Source organism: Sceloporus undulatus, chromosome 4, assembly GCF_019175285.1.
Source record: "Sceloporus undulatus isolate JIND9_A2432 ecotype Alabama chromosome 4, SceUnd_v1.1, whole genome shotgun sequence".
NCBI classification, from domain to species: Eukaryota; Metazoa; Chordata; class Lepidosauria; order Squamata; family Phrynosomatidae; genus Sceloporus; species Sceloporus undulatus.
In genome coordinates, this window is record NC_056525.1 from 65166543 (window position 1) to 65187236 (window position 20694).

Below are 20694 nucleotides of genomic sequence, written 5' to 3' on the forward strand. Positions count from 1 at the left end.
AGTTATTTCTGTCAATGATGATTTCTAGAGGGTCCTGTTTTGGATTAATGGATAGGCAGCCATGACTATTTCGGAGCCACTAGGGTTTGCCAGTGAGTTTCCTCATTAGCACAAGATGGGTTACAAATTGAGAGCTATGCTGACCATGTGTAAGAAGCATATTGTTGCTTTAGTCTTGATTGGATTATGCATGCTGTAGGTAGCTGATGTGCTGATATCTGCTGTGTACTTCATGGCACATACAGGGGCATACAAGGGGCACAATTAAAATAGCTGTAGGTGATGAGATGTTCAGTTTTGGTAGGTGCTCAGTGAAATTAAATGATAATCTTATTGAACATTACAGTGAGGTAAAATAGCTTCACAGACAAACAGGTATTTGTCCCATCTGTCTATCCTGCCTCTCTCTCTCTCTTTCTTACATTTTATGTTTGGAAATTATTTGGATTACTTATAAACAAAGATTTGTCATGTACTAATGCCGATAGTCATTCAGAAACCCCTTTCATCTGAATATCTCAGAAAGAACAGTCAAATGTTGCAGCTGCCTGAGAAATAGCCACTTCTAGTCCCATTTTAAAGATGACAACATAAAGACATGGTTAGGAGCAGTCTCTTTTTTCAGTGTACAGTATTCATTTTCAGGAGCGAAACTCTTCAACATAATTTGAGAGGTGTCAGTTTTTGGGATCCTTTGCACTGTTAAGGTGGCATATTTCCAAAAAGGTAAGATTACAGAGGGTTAATGCTGGAGTGATACATATATAATTAGAAAGTCAATTGTTTCCATAGCCTTTGTCCAGTGTAGCTGCATAAGATGCACAGTGTTAACAGTCACTGTGTTGTTTTAAATATATTCATCATGCCTTCATGTAATGCCTGATTTCATCATTTGTATTGCACCTTTCTACCCTGCTTTAAAAAAACCCTTTGGACAGTTCCATGTCCTGTTTTTAAAATGTCTGTGGAGGTGTCTCCCTTTGTTTCAAGGGGAGCATTTTGATGGCACGCCAGTGTATGTAGCAACGAGCCTCGTGGCACCATAAAGACGAACAAATGTATTATGGCTTGCGCTCGCTTGGGTTACAGTCTACACTCAGTCAGTTTCATTAGATGCATGGTGTATTTTTCTCTTTGATTTGCAAATCCATATATACAGGGCTGGGACTGACTGTCTGTCTGTCTATCTATAAAAATAAACCTTATTATTATTATTATTATCTAAGATAAGAATGGCCTCAAACTGAATGGCATGCCTATCTGTAGGATTCTTTTCTGCTCCTTTCCCCTGCCACCAAAGTGTACTAGTTCTTTAAAAGGCTGGTAAAAATCAAAGCCTTGAGCTTAGCAGCAGCTCTTAATGCAAAACTTCCAAGCCTCCCTCCTTCCTGGTTGCTGGGCATGCTGTTCAGCAGATGTTATCAGATTGAATTTAGTTTAGCGTGACTGTACAATCCCTTCGCCCCCACCCCTCTCTGTATAGGTCTTTACTGCCAGGGACCAATCTTCCCCTGCAAATAGCCCCAAACGGTGAAAGGGGGGACCATTGGAAAAGGGAAGGGGGGGGGTGGAGACATTTATTTTTGTATCACATTTGAGTGACAGTACGGATGGCAGGGAGACCAGAAGTCCTCCTTTTCCAGGGCCTGTCCTCCATCCTAACCTTCTATCCAGGAGGAATTCCAAAATGTCCTCTATTGGGAGCCTGACTAAGAAACCCATTGAGCAGCAGCACATTGGCTGTTTCTTTTGGTCTACTTGGCAGTCTGTCCTCCTTGAAAATAGAGGGATACGAGGGATCCTTCTAAAGTTATTGTTATTTTTTCCTAGGAGGAACAGCAGACAAGACTCACACCCAGAGCTTGGGGCACATTTGTTTCTGGGAGGCAGGGTGACCAGAGGTCCTCCTTTTCCAGGACAGGCGCTCCATTTGCACCTTCTGTCCAGGAGGATTTCCACAATGCCCTCCATTTTGAGTAGGGCTAAGAAGCACGAGTTTACATTTATATTAGTGTTTTTTTTTAAAGCTCAGGCTGACCAGAGGTCCTCCTTTTCCAGGATCTGCCCTCCATCTGCACATTGAGTCCAGGAGGAATTCCAAAATGTCCTCCATTGGCAGCCTGACTACGAAGCAGCACCACATTGGCTGTTCCCCTTCCTCTACTTGGCAGCCTGTCCTCCATGCAAACAGGGAGATAGGACGAGTCCTTCTAAAGTATTTAATTTTTTCTAGGAGGAGCAGCAGACAAGACTCGGGGGGGGGGTGCATTTGTTGCTGGGAGGCAGGGGTGACCAGAGGTTCTCCTTCTCCAGGACAGGTCCTCCACCCCAAGCTTCTCTCCTTCCCATTGAGAGCATACCTAAACAGCAGCGATGCCCATTATTTCGAGGGGTGGGCTTTGCTTTGGGGAACATCCTCCATTTCTACGGGGCCTGGTCCTCTTTTTGCAGGGAGGACCTCTGGGTCACCCTCCAGGGGTTAAATCTTAGATTTCTTAGCAAACAGCAAAAGGCAACTGAAGAGTGTGCATTAGCGATGCCCATCTCAGTCTGGCTGGTCCTGACACTACAATTCCTAGAATTCTATAGCATGGAGCCATGGCAGTTAAAGGGGAGTCAAATCGGATCAGTTCTCCCATTTGGATGCAGCCTTTCTCTCTGGCTGGGAGCCTTTCAGCACCACTGGGAGTGGACAGCTCCTTTGAACACTTCAGAACCTTGGAGTGGACAGCTCCTCTGGACCACTTTACCTGTCTTTTCCAAGGCACTTGGGAAGGAGCAGCCCTTGTCGCGTCTCTCTCTCTCTCTCTCTCTCTGTGTGTGTGTGTATGCGCACGCGTAAAGAGAGAGAGAGAGGGAAAGGAGGGGGGAGACTCTAACCTCTAGATAGCCTGGTGGGGTCCACCACTATCTCTCAATTTCTCAGGAGGTGGAAGAGAGAAAGCAGGAGATCCACAGCAGCATCAGCATCCTTGGGAATCCCAGCCAGGAGGAGGAGAAAGAGGAGAAGGAGGAAGGCTCCTAGGAAGCCTCCCTGCTGTTTTTAGAAAAAGAAGAAGGGAAAGGGAAGAAGGGAAAAGAGAGGAAAAGATTTCCTGCTAGGAACTGCCTCCCAAACTATGCAAGACCTACACCTCTCTTGATCTGGCTGCGAAGGGAGAGACAGCAAGACAAGCAACTGGACGATCCGCTTGGTTATTTGGGCAGGAAGGCAAAGGGACAGTGAGGGATTTCTTCCTCTTCCTCTTCTTCCTTCTTCTTCTTCTTTTCCAAAGACAACCCAGAATCCCTGAAGGAATTCAGCAGCGCCAGTGTTGGGAATAGCTCCATTTGGTCAGCTTTCCAAGACAAAAAGAAGGAAGTCTGCAGGGAGTAGGGGAGCCTGGATTGCTTTCCTTTCTGAAGCCAAGCATCCAAAGCCACCCGTTCAGTGGAGAATTTCGTGGCAACTTCGCCTGATGCTTTCAGAGGGTGAGTTCATTCATTGCTCTCCATCGGGGTGGTTGGTGCTAGTGGTGATGGTTTTTTTTTTTGGAGGGATTCTAGGCAGAGCATGCATTTCCTCCTCTTTCCCCCTCCACTCCTTTGCGTCCCTGTATTCTTTCCCATTGGAGAAACCTGAGATTGCCTTCTATTGCAGGACTGGTAATGCCAGTCTTTTTTTGCCTCCAAGATCGGGCTTCGCTGAGGGGTGTGTAGCGCTGCCTTTGATTGCCTCCGGAGCGAGCTCTTCTCCCAGGTTTCGGAGATTTGGGATGCCAATGGAAGAACTCGCCACATGTCAGGAGGAACTTTGCTGCAGGCTGAAGAGGCTTGGATGCTCCCCCAGCAGTGCTCAATGTGCCCAAGAGAACTGGCTGGGCGAGGAAGGATGAGCAAGGAGAGGGGGATTAGCTAGGAATCCTTGAGGTCTGCAGGGCTGAACCAGGAAGGAGAGGTAGGGGAAACGGTCCTTCTATACCTTGGCCAATATGGTCTGCAAAGGGATCTTGTGGCACCTTTGAGACCAATCCTGTGGCCAATATAGTAGGACTTGCATACCATGGAGGGAGATCTTGTGGCACCTTTGAGACCAACCCTGTGGCCAGTCTAGTAGGACTTACACACCATGGACGAGATCTTGTAGCCCTTTTCAGACCAATCCTGTGGCCAATATAGTAGGACTTTCACACCATCGAGGGAGATCTTGTAGCACCTTTGAGACAAACCCAGTGCCTAAAGAAGGGCTTATATACCATGGAGGGAGATTTTGTAGTACCTTTGAGACTAACTGAAAGAAAAGAGTTGGCAGCATGAGCTTTCCTAGACTAAAATCAACTTGCTCAGATGCATTTGATGGTGTGGAAGCCAGGGACAGACCTATATATGCCATTGGCATGCGAGAATGTCAATTCAAATTCAAAAGCCTTTGTGGGTGGAAATCAAGTGGCAAGTCCAGTTTGAACGATTGTGAACAAAGGCATTGGGTACTAGTCTTTGTGTGTGGAAATGAAGTGGCAAGTGGGGAGGGGAAAGAAGAGCTTCAGAAAAAAAGCTTGGGAGGGGGCTGGATCAAATGGGTAGGCACCCTTGCCTTCTCATTCATATTTCGGTAGGATCTGTATACAAGCTGAATTGCTTTTTGATTTAAAACCCTCCAGAATTTTGATGGTGCGGAGCAGAAGGAAGCCTGAATCAGTTTGGGCTGAAGCAGAGATTATATTATTATTATTATTATTATTATTATTATTATTATTTCAATGAAATAAACATAAAATGAAGCCAGCACAGCAGAGAGTGAGGCTGTTGGCAGTTTGTGTAGCAAATGGGATGAGACTGATGTGATGGAGAGATAGGAAAGAAAGAAAGATCCAGACGACACCTGAGTGATCTAGTGCTGTGTGTGATGCTTATTCCAGACGGTTTGGAGTGAATAAGATGCTGGGTGAGTTATTTCAGTTCCTCTCTGGCTCTCTCTTCCCAGTTAATTGCATTAATAGTTTTCTTCTGCAAGCCCCTGAGATCTATGGATAGCTTTCCCTTTGGAGTTCTACTAATCTTTCCTCAAATTCACTCCTTCTCTCCACCCCTTTTACTATGGGCTGCCTTGGAATTGGAAATACTAAGGTTCTGAGGTTTTGCTGCCTTGACTATAACCTTCTTTCTCCAGGGGATGGACCTTTGGCGTTATAGCTTTGGAGACTGGGGAAACAAACAAACAAACAAACAAACAAACTCCAAACCCAAATCATCTGTTTAACTCTCATCCATTTACTTCAGCCAGGGATTATTTTCTCCCTTTGAGTTGGGGATGCATTTTTAATACCTTATGCAGAAGCCTGAGGGTAGGGAACCGTCCAATTAAAAAGATTGTATGTACAGTGCTGTGTAAATTTACAGCGCTTTATAAATAAAGGTTAATAATAAATAAATAAATAAATAGATGGGGGCAAACTAACCTTTGGCAAAGTTACAGGCGAGAAAAAGGAATACCAAGGGCATGGAGCTGTCCAAGGTAGCTGCTACTCAGACAGCTACTTGTTAGGTTGACCTTTTTTCCCTTCTCCTAATTTACTTATCAACTAGCCTGAAGAAGGGTCCTGGAGATTTCAAAGGTCGGCACATTTCCCTTGCATTTTGGCCGAGAAAGGCCCAACCGTAGATTTTGTCTGAGCTAGAAAACCTTCCAAGGAGACTATTATTTTGCACCACTATAAGGGTCTCTTCAGAATTCTTTAGAGGAGGAGGAGGAAGAGGAGTAGTAGCTGCCAGTGGAAAGAAAGGAGGGACTAACTTCTTGCTTCTGTCTTCACCAGTAAGTACCACAGGAGCAAAGGTTTGTGTTTTCACTGCAGGTAGTAAATGACTGCTGCCCACATTAGGGCAGACTAATGGCTTCTTGTAAATCGAGTGTGAATTGGTGAGGGAAAGACGCACCTCAGCTTGGTGGGATTTTGAGATGAAGGGCAAGATGGCCAGTCCACTTTCTCTCCCTCTCATTTTTCCTTACAGAGGGCTGCTGTTTTTGAAACATACCTTAGAAAGCAAGACTCAGACCTCTGCTTGTGCAATGTAGTAGCTCTTAATCTGATCTGCATTTTCTTTTGGGAGAGCTCTCTGAACAGTGCTTTTGTAAAAACCGATCTGGGATTTCTGCAGAAAAAGAGTTAATGGGACATAAAATCCAAACATCCTTTGAACTGAAGCTTCCACACTTGTTTGTTTTTGTCATATCCATTCCAGACCTGGCAGCAGTAGCTTCCGCTCAGAAAACTACCACCCCCAATTTGATTATATCAGCACTTATGAGGCTCAAGTATGAGTCACGGTTGTTGTTGGCTCACCTTTGGCCCTAGATTGAAGATGATTTTATAAGGTAGCACTGAAACAAGCAGAAAGATTCATAGCACAAGGGATTCTCTTAAACATAACCTGTGGATAAAGGGATGATAAGATATTGTAGGTATGTTCATAGACAACAACCTTCAGTTGCATGTGCCATAATCTACACCTCTTCTGAACTGAAAGGGCAAAACACCAAATGTCTTCTTTAAGATGGAGAACCTGTGGCCTCCTGATATTTCTGACTTCAAGTCCCATCAGTTTCAGATGGTATAGCTAGTGTCCAGGCATGATGGGAGATGCAGTCCACTTCTGTACTGATCATTCAATTTTCTCATTGTGTTCAAACAATAGAATGCAGATCTGCCCAGATGTTAGAATCATAGAAGGAAAGGGACTGCAAAGGTAATCTAATCCAGCCCTGTTCCATGCAAGAAGACACAGTTAAAGCACTCCTGAATGCTGCCCAACCAGTCTATGTTTAAAGACCTGTGAAGGAGAGTCCACCCTCATCCTCCAGAGTCTATTCCACTGTTGAACAGTTCTTAAAGTAAAGAAGCTGTTCCTAATTTTTTGGTGATTCAGCCTATCTACTACATGACTTTTCTTCAGATATTTAAAGATGGCTGCCATGTCTTCTCAAAGCTATGATTTGAATGTTCTTTCATGCAGAAAATCTTGGCATTTTGAAGGAAGAAGACTCAGTTTTTATCACATCTGGATTACTATACTGTAGATGAAGTATGGTATAAAGCTTTGGTCTCTTCTTTCAAGACTTCTGCCTGCCAAATATCTTCACAGATATGATAAAGCTGCAATTTCCCCTTTCTTCCTCTAGGACTAACAAAATGCATCCATCGTTTGAATAATTAAACCACTTCTCAAAGTTTCCTTACCCATTAGTTGATCTCAGATTATGCCTAACTAGCAAATATTGTCACATATAGGATTTTGCTCTTCATAGATAAAGCCCGATGAAGAAAGATAGACGGATGGAGGAATGATCAGTCTAAAGAAAAGAGCCAGAATCCTATAAAAGGGGAGTTAGTTAAATATACTTAACCAAGTAATCACTCCCAGTTCAACCAGCAAAATGGATCACCTTTTCCCCATGCCTAGTAAAGTGTCACAATCATGACTAAGAGTTACCCATCAGTAACTGTTTTGTATTCACAATAGCTTCTTAGTTATGATTTTGACATGATTTGAGAAGGAGATTCATTCTACCAGTGATTTGATCAGGCATGAATGATGTTTCCACTTTGTGGGGACTGGGCCAGGAGAAGTTCCAGCTGTCATGATTAAGAGGTGATACGTTAATCATTTTGAAATATTTGCAGTGTTGTTACACAGATGATGGAACTAACTTCTTTTCTGTTCTTCCAGAGGATAGGACATGGATCTTTTGGTTTAAGTTACCAAAAAGAATAGATTTAGAGGCAATGACTGGATGACACATCACAATATCTTCTTCCTCCCCCCAAACGAAAAACAGAATAGCAAGTCCCTCCTGTTTCATATTCACATAGTGTTGCAGTTTAGATTTCCCAAAGGGCAGGCTTATTCCTCCATGCTGAATGATATATATCAAAACATTGCACCAACTTCCAATAACACCTTCCTCCACAAAGCCTATGGCTGTAATCATTTCCTACATGTATGGCTCAGAATTGTCAGATTGCCAACTCTGGAAGGAGACCTGATATTTGCAGTGCTAATGGTAACCAACTCAAGCCTAGGAATCCATAGAAAAACCTAGGTAAGAAAAGGTGGCCTTTAGATATTTTAAGTTGCAAATCCCAGAAACCTCTCCTGCATGGCCAATAGTAAGGCATGATTGGAGCAGTAGCCTAACATCAGTAGTACATCTCAAGCTATCTGATGTGGCAGACTAGCATTTCCCCTGCAACCTTTTGGGGACTAGTACTATATTTATGTCATATTATTATCATATTTGCATAGTGTCATGGAAACTAGCCCATGGACCATCACTTTGAGTAGAACTGTTCTAAAACAACCAAAGAACTGGAGATTCCCATCTCTCATCTTGGAAGAACAGCCTCATGATATGGGTTACTCCAAAGAGGAACACACTCCTTCATTCATGTTTTTGAAGATGGTAGACTATCTTTTGTTAGACGTGTCTAAGAACCGATCAGGGATGGTGGTCACCTATCAGGGATGCTGTAGTAGCAGATTTCTTACACTAGTAGTAGGTTGCTCAAGAGTATCTTGAGGTTTCTTCTGTCTCTATGATTCTTTATTGGCCCATGGACCATTATAGACCCATATTCTTGTATTCAGAAGTGAACAGCAGCAATAGCATCATTGTACAGAAAGCACAGGAAAGTCTAGTTAGCTTGGAGAATGTTTCTTCAAAGTCATTTTGTCCTGAAAGCATTTGCAGCACCAACCAATTGTAACAAGAGTAATGTACACCAGCATTTCAGCTGCTTCCTATTAAATATAGTTTCAGCATTTTAAAGTTCTTTTCAAATCCTGACAATATTTACAGACAATTTCTTTATAGCATTCTTTGGCTGGCTTCTGGTCTGTGTTGTGCTGGACAGCAGCCAGGGACTAATTTTTTGGTATTTCTCCCACTGGCAGAAGCCCAAACCCTTTGCCACCAAGACCTGGAAAGATGCAACACTTTAGTAACTTTTCCACTGATTGGCTTAGGAGTTGTTTCAGACCCCCATTCAGATACTTCTGGAGAATATGGTCAAATAAGAAATACACACCTGTTTTTCTAAATCACTGCTTCCCCACCAATATTCATTTTGACCAGGATCATCTTTGTTGGCCACCTGTACAGAGTCCTTGCTGCTCTGCTTATTTAGTCTCCTTTTGCCTAATTTTGTTTCACAGCATTTGGAAAACCATCTTTCTGTAATGAATAAATTTACACAGACACAGATGCATTACACACCATAGCGCAACACCCTTATGTATCATCATGGCTTGGAAAGTTACTACTTTGGGGACAGTAGGACCTGTTCCAATGAAAATACTTTGCATATTTACCAGCACTAAAGACTCCAAACATTGGCTGCAGGTGGTGGTTTACTAGGTATGCAAGACAGATATATTTAAGACAAATGTAAACTCTGTTCCGTGATCTGCCCATTTTTGCTTGGTGGCTCCATGCACCATAGGCATCACTGGCGTTTTGAAATTATGCTGCCCTAGTTAGAAAGAGACTATCAAAAATGTATTTCAAGATTTCATTGCATTTAGCAAGAACAAAAATAAAGACTGACTTTCCCCCTTCTTTCTCTCTTCTGCTTCTGACACTGAGATGCGTTGGATGCAATTTGTTTACTAGCACATGCTCTCTGCCAGTACAAACCCGCTACTCCGCTTGCCTTTTTGCCTGTCAGTCGCATTGTGGGATCCTGTGATCTGTCTATCAACTGTTGCCCAATTCTCATTGCTTCTTGTTTTCTGTGTTTTGAAAACTCACTTGCTTTTGGAAAACTGTGGCAGAAGGCTGGCTAGAAAATGCTGTGTAGAGTGAGCCAGAGACAGCCAGGCTGTGATCAATGGCACCACTAGAGGTATCTCCTTTCTTTTCTTCCAGGGCTCTGGAGCTTTGAGCCAAAGTCTTTCCTAACCACCCAGCTTCAGTTGAAGAGACCCTGAACTGATAACTTCCTTTAAAAGTCTGCTCAACTAGGTCAATGATTGTTAATTGCCAGATTTATCAGTGGTAACCAGCTTTCTCCTGGGGCTCTGAGCTTTCAAACGAGATAGCAGTAGCAGTAGGAGAACTGAGAGATGACTGACATTAACAGAACCACATTCAGTAGCAATCACTGTTAACTGACTTTTAATTGGGTCATGATTACATAAGAGTCCATGCTATTGGCTATGCTAATTTATGTCACCATCGATGAATTAAGGTTGGACTCTAATCATTTTTAAACATTTAGGGGTGTTAACTTGCTATGAAAAATCCATCCATAGCCAGAAGATTAAAGGGTTTTAAAGCAACTTTCAAATGAACTCTCCTTCTATTTTGTTCGGCTGTACTTAACACAGTTTTTGTAATAAAAGTCACTGCCAAAGCAAAGTCCCCTGTAATAATCTCGCAAGTGAGGAAAAAAATACACCATGTAAGCTAATTGGAATATTATGCTGCCATTATGTTGTCCTACCTCTCCAAAGGATTAGTGCAGGTGGAGGAAACAGTATTGATTTAAAGGAGGAAAACAGACATTGGCACAATTCATAACTGCCACACAATGGAAGCAACTCTGCCCATTTGAACTATCGGCATGGGGAGTCAGGTTATTTAGGATTAAGGATTAATGGGTTTTAATCACTTCATTGACAGCTCCTGTTTCCTGGTTGGAAAATGAAAGAGACAGAGACAATGCAGGTTATGGTCACAGAAAGAAAACTGCAGTATCCAGAATTTTATTCTACATTTGATATGAGAAAAGCACAGGCTGGGGGGGGGGGTATAATGGACTCAGGGCTGCTTTACATGTGAGATATATACTGCATAAATAATAAATTCACTGCTATATATTGTGCCAAAGCTACTACCACAGAAGGCCTAATATGAAGCAGATTCCTGTGGCAGGTTCAGGCAGACTGGAAAACATAAATACATGTGCATTCATTGTACACAATGTATGCATTTGGGGTACATGCAGTTTTCCTCTACTGACAGACTCAGTAGGTCTGCTTGTGTGATCACAGTCCAGCAGTTGAAAAATAAATTGCACAATACCATTCTATCATTTTTGTACCTTCATTTTTTCAAGTATAAAACAGGGCAATATTCTTTCCTACTTCATCAGGATTTTAAAGAGGTCTGGTGTTGTCAGCATGGTTATTTCATTTCATTCCTGTTCTGGAGGTGTGTGTTCTAGCATTTTGGGAATCTGCAGATCTCCTGATATTAGGGCTTAGTTGTGTAACTTTGGTGGGATCAGTGATAGAGATCTAGTGTGTTGTGTAGCATGGGATGAGGTCTCATAATCTGAAATAAAGTTTGATAAAATGTTAACAAGTGTACCAATCAAACTGTTTTGTAGGAATGTCTTGCCTCTTCTGACTGCACTTTAGCTATCTTTAGCTCTTGTCATTCAATAGTCCATAATGTTGTCTCTTAAGCTTGTAGTAAATGTAGACAAGACACGCGCGTGCGCGTACACACACACACACTCTCTCTCTCACTCACTCACTCACTCACAGCAGTCTATTCCACTTTCAAACACTTCTTACCGTAAAGCAGTTATTCCTAATCTTTGGATGGAATTTATTTCTTGCAATTTGAATCCATTGGTCATGTCTTGGTCTCTGGAGAAGCATAAAACAAAACATAAATACCGTGAATAAATAAACAAACTTGCAACTACTCATCTGTAGTTTAATTTTTTTAAATCAGTTGAACTTGTCTCTCCTAGAATTATTTTTGTATCCTTTTTTCCCCCTCCCAAGCACCCCCTCTCAGTCTGTGTCTGTCTCTATTTCTGTTCCTGTACCTCTGCTTCAGTTCTAATGGGGCCCAAAGAGCTATTCTTCTTTAGTACTTTGGTTAAAGAAAACCAAGTCAATGAGCTGTGCAAAGGCTGCATCCTCTTTGCTTTGTGGCACATGTGTCTGGATACTGTGGTTGTAAACCAAGGAGATTCTCTGTAAGAGTGGTGGTTGCATAAGTGCGGTCTGTGTGCTTTGAAAAGTGACATGGTTAATGTAGCCGCTGTGGTGTAATATTTCTTCTCCCTCTATAACTCTCAGATCATTCCATTAACATGTCAAAGACATGCCACAACTTCACCTGACACCTGAATAACCCACCAGAGAATGTGCAGACTAGTACATAAACACCAGTATTAAAAGCTGCAGGTTGAATATGGCTAATACCTTGGTGCTCATTTTTTCTGGAAGAGCAGCAATCCATATGATTTGCTTTTTATGGCTGAACTGATTCAATGGGGTCAATAAGAAAATTATATGGAAATATTTAGGGAACAGATACAATCGATGAGGACAAAACATTTTATAATACCTGATTTTATGCTACAGATGCTATTGTAACACAGTACAATTTTACTGAAGCCAACAGAACTACAGTAGTTTACTGGATTTGTTTCATTCTTCACTAGTGTCTTAGCTGAATTTTTCTACTAGGCTCCTATGGGGAAGGCACACTTTCATTTTATTCACAAGGAGTTTATGACCATGTAAATGCAATGAATAGAGTGGTTAAGACATCAGGTTCAAGTGCCTGAATATATGGTGGCCTCTGGAAAGGCTGCTTTACCATTCCCCATCTGTGTCTTTAGTCACGTTCCAGGGCATTTCACTCTTTAGTTCTTTATTTAAATACACTGCTCCCTCAGGTTACGAAATTAATTCGTTCCGCGGCCGCTTTCGTAACCCGAAAAGCCTTCGTAAGCCGAATTGCCATAGGCGCTAATGGGGAAAAGCCGCGTTTCGTGCGAAAAAGCGCCGAAAAGCACCAAAAAATTTTTTCGTAACCCAAAATAAATTCGTAACCCGGAACAATTATTTCCAATGGGATTTTTTCGTATCCCGGAAATTTCGTAACCTGGGTATTTCGTATCCCTAGGTACCACTGTAATCTTTGGCATGTGTTCCCGCTTCCGGAATAGGGAATATTTCATTTTTTTAATTAAAAAAACTGATACATATCGATGTACCTTTGCCCTGCCAATAGGTTGGAGGCAGTGAGCTGGGAAATTATAAATGATGGGGAGTAGAAGAGAGATCATCAAGCAGTATTTTTAAATTTGTAACATGCTATGTAAACTTGAGCTTATTCTTTTTTAAAACTCCAGCATATGGGAAAGTTTCTTTTAAGACAAAATCTTGGAAATTACTTTTAAGGAGAATTAATGTAATGACATGCTGAAGCTATCTAAAACAGGGGTGGGGTGATGCTCTGAATTTCAGAGCATCATCTCATCACTGGTCAGTTACAGATGGCTTGAACATGTCATTATATTCATTCTTCTTCAGCGTAATTTCCCAAGTGCTTGGTCTGCTGCTGTTACATCGCTATTTACTCCATAGGCACTGGTTTTAGGGTTCAGTTTTTCCTCAGTTGTGGTAAATTTTAATCTGAATTGACTACATTAGCTAGTGGTCAAAGAGCAACTTCAGGCATACTTAAGGACTGGTGTATGTGTAGTGGACTTTCCCTTCTCCTTTCAGCTGAAGAAGGGTGCTCCTTTGAATCAAGTCAGAGTCTTTTGCCTGTTTAGTGCAGTATTGCCTCTTTGATTGTCAGTTACTCTCTGGGGTCTTTTTAGACAGGGACCATTTACATCTTGATCATTTCTTTTTAAACTAGAGATGGCAAGGATTGAATCTGGGACCTTTTGCATTCTAAACATGTACTTTTCCATTGAGCTTCCTTCCTCCCCATGAAATGTCACAATCACAAATTGTTTTTGAAAATCCTGGCTCTTTCTATATCCGTCTGAGAAAATGAAGAAACACATCAGGAAACACATGCCGAGCACACAGAATTAGCCCTAGTTCTCAGAAAAGGATAGCAAGGTAATGAGCTGTATGTCTGCATAGCAGAGAGTAGGCACTCACATAAGTGAATACTGTGCCCAACAACAGAAAACACGCCTGTGATAATGGGCCCTCCAATTATTTGGGCAACACAGCTGGGGATTATCCTCCCTCTAGGTAAACAAAGGGTTAATGTTATGATATTATTAAGTTGCATTTACATATGCACAGATTCTGTATTTACAGAGCCAACCATCCATGGCTTTAAATTTAAAAAAAAAATATCCAAAAGGGAAGCTTGATTTTGCCATTTTATATAAGGGACTTCATTTTACTATGCTATTATATAATGGGACTTGAGCATCCATGGATTTTGATATTCATGGGGTTCTGGAATCAAACCGAGTGGATACCAAGAGTATTGGGGACCCACTGTATTGGGGTCAACATCATGAAGGAGTCATGAGAAGCAACTGTCTAATTAAATGGTCAGTTCAGTATCAGTTTGAAGTGTTTCCAAGGAAAAGTGATAAAAAGCCTCAGGTGACCATGAGGCAGTGAGAAGAACAAAGGGAGCCTTGGGAAGCCGGTTGAGACTGGACAAAAACGTTCAGACTCCTAGCTCTCTCCATGAACATCAAGGACTCCAAATCCCATCTGTAGTCATAAGTAGCTAGGGAATGTTTAGTTTAGCTACATCAAGGCTTATTTTTATTTTGTGATCTTGGCTGAATATGATCTAGACTATTCTGTAACTTGTAACTCCTAAACATGCCTGAGGGGAAGGTGCCCTTCATGAAAAAAGATATCTTTTTCTAATTCAGGACCCATACAGACTGGCCAAAATAAAGCTGCTTCAGGTCACTTTGGAGGTATGCTGCTTAAATGATGCATGCGTCCTAAGCATCCAGAAGCCGCGCCAAACAGGATCCAGTTCTAAGGACTAGAGCACAGCTTTGGTGCAGCTTCCAGACTCTTAGTATGCATGCATCTTTGAAACAGCATACCTCCAAAGTGACCCAAAGCAGGTGGCCTGTCTGTATGGGGCCATAGATTTCTTAATTAGAATAAAGATTTCCCTTAAAGTACTTCTCTCTTCCACACTCTTCACATGCCTGCTTGGACTCCTTTTTTTTCTGCAGGGTCAGAGGTGAAAAGTGCAGTTCTCTCCAGTAACTTTCCACTTGAATGGCTAGGAAAGGGGGTTAGAATCAGTGTATGGTGGCAGCTCATCTACGTGCCCTTATGGGATCCCATCCTACTCAGGCTGAAGCAGAAGGGGACCAGTGTGGCTTTCACAACATCTCAGAGAAAACCACATTTCAGAATTCTAGCAATCTTACTAAGTTTTGAGTTCTAACTTAAAACTAATTTTCTTTCTAGGTTCTAACTAATTAATATTTTCCCTAAGTTTTAATTAAGCTTTCTTCCTAAGTGCTTCTAGGTTCTAACATTCTTTCTGACATGGTTGCTTTCTATCTGCACAGGATTTTAAAAATGTGGAGGGACATGCAGTAATATGGATTTGTGAATATGTAGATATGTGAATTTCTAGTTCCAAGCAAATGCTAATAGTGTGTATGTTACTATTAGCTGGCTCTTCCCTGTAGCAAAGTTTGCAACTAGAATGCCTCCTGTTCTCTCTTCAACTCTGTGGGTCTTATGTAAGGGGGACCTGAGATTTAGTACTGACATACTCAACACTGCAAATAGCATGCTTTATCATTTGGTCAGTTAAAGACAGATCCTAAGAGATACATATTCTGTTTCAGTGAAATATGAGTTGGTTGAATCCAGGTTTTTCAAGACCTAGATCAGTGGATCAGCAGTACAAGAGATCAGTGTTATCTCTAGTTAGCCACTCTGGGTAGGGGATGAATCTCTAGCCTGCATGTACTATGGGCTACCTGCTGTACAACTGTAGAGAGGTGACAAGTCTGTACAAAAATAAATAAATCTAACTTTCATAGTTAATGGCTACATGCCAGATAACAGAGCATACCACACCAAAATGCTGTGGCAACTATACATAATTTTTGCCAGTGATAAATGAGTTGGTTGGTATGAGTGCTCTTATTGCCTCATGTATTTAAGAATCCCAGTAACCATCAAGAGGTTTGGATGAAAACTTTAACTAAAGTGGACTTAAGACAACAGACACTCCCAATTAGAGACATAACCCAAGGCTAACTACAATAACTGCAAACGGTTGTTTTAATCACATAAACAGGTTCAAGTGAAACAACTCTCTTTAATGTAATAATCACAACAGACACACACAATTAAATGCAAGGATAACCAACGAAGCCAATAAGAAAATTCCAAATAAGACAGCCAATGCGGTGTAATGTTGGTCTACAACTCTGGAGACCAGGGTTTGATTCCTAGCTCAGCTATGAAACCCACTGGGTGACCTTGGACAAGTCACACACTCTCAGCCTCAGGGGAAATCAATGGCAAAAGCCTTCTGTGAACAAATCTTGTCAAGAAAACCCCATGATAGGTTCACCTTAGGGTCACCATAAGTCAGAAATGACTTGAAGGCATACAACAACAACAACAACAACAACATGATACAATAAACATTGTTATGACTCTGAATTGGCTTTGTTTGCTTTCAGAGATGGCACAGTGCAAGTTCAGAAAAGCTATTTGGTACTGTGATCATATCACAATAATATGACCCTAAACTGGCTGACTTCTGGATGATGAGGAAGAGAAAACATGTGGGGGGGGGGGGGTTAAAAGAAAACAAAATGAAAGATGAAGCTGAAGTATTTGCCAAGAAACAGATGTGGATAAGACATTGGAGGCCTTTCAGGGAACATTTTGAGACCCCTTAATGCACTGAAGATGTTTATCTTAGAACATTTAGTGGAGCCTTACTGAATTTAAGATACAAAAATGCTCCCATGGGATAGAAATTTGTTATACAAATCTGTTCTTTCATGGGTGGAATGATAAAATAGCACACTTTGAATAGGCTCCTTTCTCATGCCAACATTTGTAAGCACTTCAGAGATATATAATTGCCCTAAAAATACTAAGCAATTGAAGAACAACTTTAGTACAGTATCCTAATCAGCAGAGATTAGCAGACAGGGAGATTTTTGGAGGTAAGAACCCAGAACAGCTCTACTTGCATACTCTTACACTGATAGGGGCCAAGAGCCATTAGAATTTTATTTTGTATTTTTTAATCTGAGAACAACTAGGTTAAACAACCAAACAGTTTTGTATATACATTGCATATGCAGGTAACCTCCCTTGAGAGACATTGTGTTGCCCTGTTGAGTGTCCCAACACCTCATGAAGTTAGGTTGGTCTCAACTGTGGAACCCCCTACCCAAGGAAATTAGGTTGCCCCCATCTCTTTTAAGCCTCTGACAAACAGCCGAAACAGTGCTATTCCACATGGCATTCTGTGTTTAGAATGGTTGTTTTAACTGTTTTAAAACTGGATTCTAGGATTGTTTTTAGACTGCTTTTCGGAGTTTTTAAAGAGTACTTTAATGTGTTTTAAAATGTTTTTGATCTTTGTATTGTTTTAATTGGTTTTTATTTGTTCATTGCCTTGGGAGCCCTTGTGGGTTAGGAAGCGATGCAGAAATGCTTCAAATAAATAAACAAGTTAAGCAAATTTACAACACTGTTGCATATTTTCTACTTTAGGCTACTACTGAGCAAGCTTCCTATCACTCAGTTGGACTTACAGAAAGAATAGCAATCAAAGCTAATGTGCAGATTGGCTAATGATTACTTCCTTCAGATAAATCTTTGTAAGCGTAGCGGCTATAGTACAATCAACAGGATGGATGATAGATTATTTTAGAAAAATGGTTCCAGATAACCATAGGACCATGACATTTGTTCTTACTGAGCAAGTAATATTGGATTTTATTGGTTCAGGACTACAGTTTGAATGAACCGGATTACTGAAGACTTCCAAAATGTTGGCAAAAAGCACTTAGCTTATCTAAAAAGGGATTGGATCATGTGAACAAACTTTGCCCTGATGATAGGTAAAGTGTACATAATAGTTTGGGTGAACAATGCATTTCCTGATGAAATCAGTGCCAAACTGAATTGCATCTCTGCCCTAGGAATGGATATAAATTCTAATACTGTGCTCTCATTTCCCCTGATTTCATTGCATACCATCAGATCAAGCTGTAATGTGCCTTTTATCCTCAAAACAAAAAACTTCTTGACAGTAAGGACTGTTCGACAGTGGAACAAACTCCCTCAGAGTGGAGTGGAGTCACCTTCCTTAGAGGTCTTTAAATAGAGGCTGGATGGACATCTGTCAGGGATGCTTTGATTTGGATTTCCTGCATGGCAGGGGGTTGGACTGGATGGCCCTTGCGGTCTCTTCCAACTCTATGATTCTATGATTCTATGATTCTAAAGCCAGTATCACATTGGCACCTGATTACTAGCTTGCTTGGACTACCTTTACTTTCCTCATGGACAACTGGGGTGGGGAGGCAGACTTAGTTCGTTCTGCAAAAATATATTATGTTAATCAGTGTTTGTCAGGCTAACTCATGTGGGGGACTGGCAATTGCCTTTTCCCAATATGTCAGGGACAGACACTAAAACTGTGCCCATTAGGTAAAATTGTGCCTTTCTGATCTGGGTTCTTGTCAGAGACTGGCTCAGTGAATGGGACCAGTCAAGGGACCATTATTTTTGGTAGAACTGAACTAACCTTTTAATTCTGGTGATTTATTTGCTGAGTATAGGGGAAATAATCAAAATATTTTCATTTTTTAAAATATAATAATGTCCATTTGTTGTTATTTTACTATGTTTTAAGAAGACAAATATTTGCAAGAGTTTCTTATTATTTTTGTTAAATAAAAAAATGGCATCCCCTATATATATTTTCAATATATATATTGAAAATTCATTGAACAGTGTTTGGTTTCTTCATGACTCATCATTTGGCCCAATGGGGCTCAATATGTTTACTTAAAAACTCAGTCTTCAAAACCAGTTGTTTAGAGAAAGACATCTGGTACAATATCATTTTGGTAATTTTAAAAATTTACCAACATAGTGTTTCCTTCCCCCTCACAGTTGTCAAAATCATCATTCAAGATGCTCAGTTGTCAAGTGCGGTGATTTGTTGTTCTTTATTGCATGATGTTTACTCAATGGGCTCTGCTAAATAAATTGCCATGATGAAGATTGGCAGGATTTGGTGCACAGGATCAGATAAAGATAAAATAAATGCTGGCAGTGGGACTTTTAATGAAACCAATGGTGAGCCGCCGTTTTCTTTATTCAAACCTTGATTTTCAGTCTTCATCTTCAGATTCCATCCCCACCCACCTCCAAGCCTCATTGAAACTGGATAAATGTAATTGTTCTTGGTAAGGAGTCCTATCATGTATTTCCATGTATAAGAATAATTCCTGGACACAAATAAGCTCTGATGCTACTTCATAAAAATCATGCCAAGGTCCCACACAGCTTACGGTCATCACTAACACTGAATGGAACACTTTTTATAATGCTTGAGTGGTGAACTGAACATCTCAGTTTCTTTCATTATTGGAGATGGGTGACACTACATTTCTCAAGGCTCTTCTTGGAGTGGACTGGAAAGAAACTGAGTTACTGTACTTATCTCAAAAACTGATTTCTTAAACTCTCACAGAAGCATTGCTGAAGAGTTGTATATATTAGATACAGATATTTTCCAACTAATTCAACAAACAGAAATTATGTGAAGTTGAAGGCTTTCATAGCCAGCATCCATAGTATTTTGTGAGTTTTTTGGGCTATGTGGCCATGTTCTGAAGAGTTTCTTCCTGACATTTCGCCAGCATCTGTGGATGGCATTTTCAGAGAAATTCTCTGAAGATGCCAGCTACAGATGCTGGCGAAACATCAGGAAGAAACTCTTCTACAACATGGCCACATAGCCCAAAAAACCCAAAAAACCCAGAAATTAGCTTGTAAATCCCCAGTGTTCCAGGAGCACGATTTTCTAGTATAAGGTATGCACTCCCCATGTACCTTTATTTCAAAGGAAATCCTAGGCTTGGACAGAGAATTGCCAGTAGTACACCAACTAGTTTAGTGGTGCAATGGCAGATGGAAGCCCTTGGAGGGATTTGTAGAGGTGCATCATGTTCCCCACTCTAAAGACAAGCCTCTTTCCTATATTTCCCTCAATTCTTCTCATCTCTTCAGGGGAAAAAAGAAAGAAAAGTTCCTCAAACTACATCTCTTTCTAAATCTCTGACCTGACAAATTAACAGCTGGTTGAATTTTGTCAATTGTCACAGTTATTTAATGTGGAGAACAGAACATAATCTTTTCTTCACACTACTTTCCCAAAAGGACAATCTGCAATTTAGTTTGCCACTTGCTTGATATTGTCAGTAGGGTGTTTTAATTAATATTTAGCTAAACTCAACATTTTCCAGTATTTCTTTTAACCATTCCTCATCTTTTTTTTGGAGCTTTTAAAATATTTGATGAATGCTCTCCCTGCTTCTCCGACATGCTGCTGAAATCCGTAGAACAATGGCCTTTGAACTGAATAGGCAATTCCAGCAATTCAGAATCCTGTCTTGAAACTGAGTCTGCCATGGTTTTGTTACTTTTTATGAGCACCTTGAAAAAAGATCTTCTCATTGTTGTGACAGTTGGGCCAATGAGGATCATTAGCTGGCTCTATGCTTTGTCATTCTTACAGCAGATCCTCCAAAATCAGTGTGACTTAACTGGGGTTGCACTAGGACGTGGGTTTGGGCTCAACACTCAACACTACCTGCTTTGATCCGTAGAGAGAGGCGGGATAATAATAATAATAATAATAATAATAATAATAATAATAATAATAATAATAATAAT

General features: G+C 40.9%; 1 protein-coding gene across 1 annotated transcript in view; it reads left to right on the forward strand.

Moving 5' to 3' along the window:
- Positions 1-2908: 2908 nt before the first annotated feature.
- GRM4 (glutamate metabotropic receptor 4) overlaps positions 2909-20694 on the forward strand; it is a 456565-nt gene continuing 438779 nt past the window's right edge. Inside the window, exon 1 of the mRNA XM_042465970.1 lies at positions 2909-3471. The gene's annotated coding sequence lies outside the window, so the exon portion shown is untranslated. The remainder of the gene's footprint in view (positions 3472-20694) is intronic.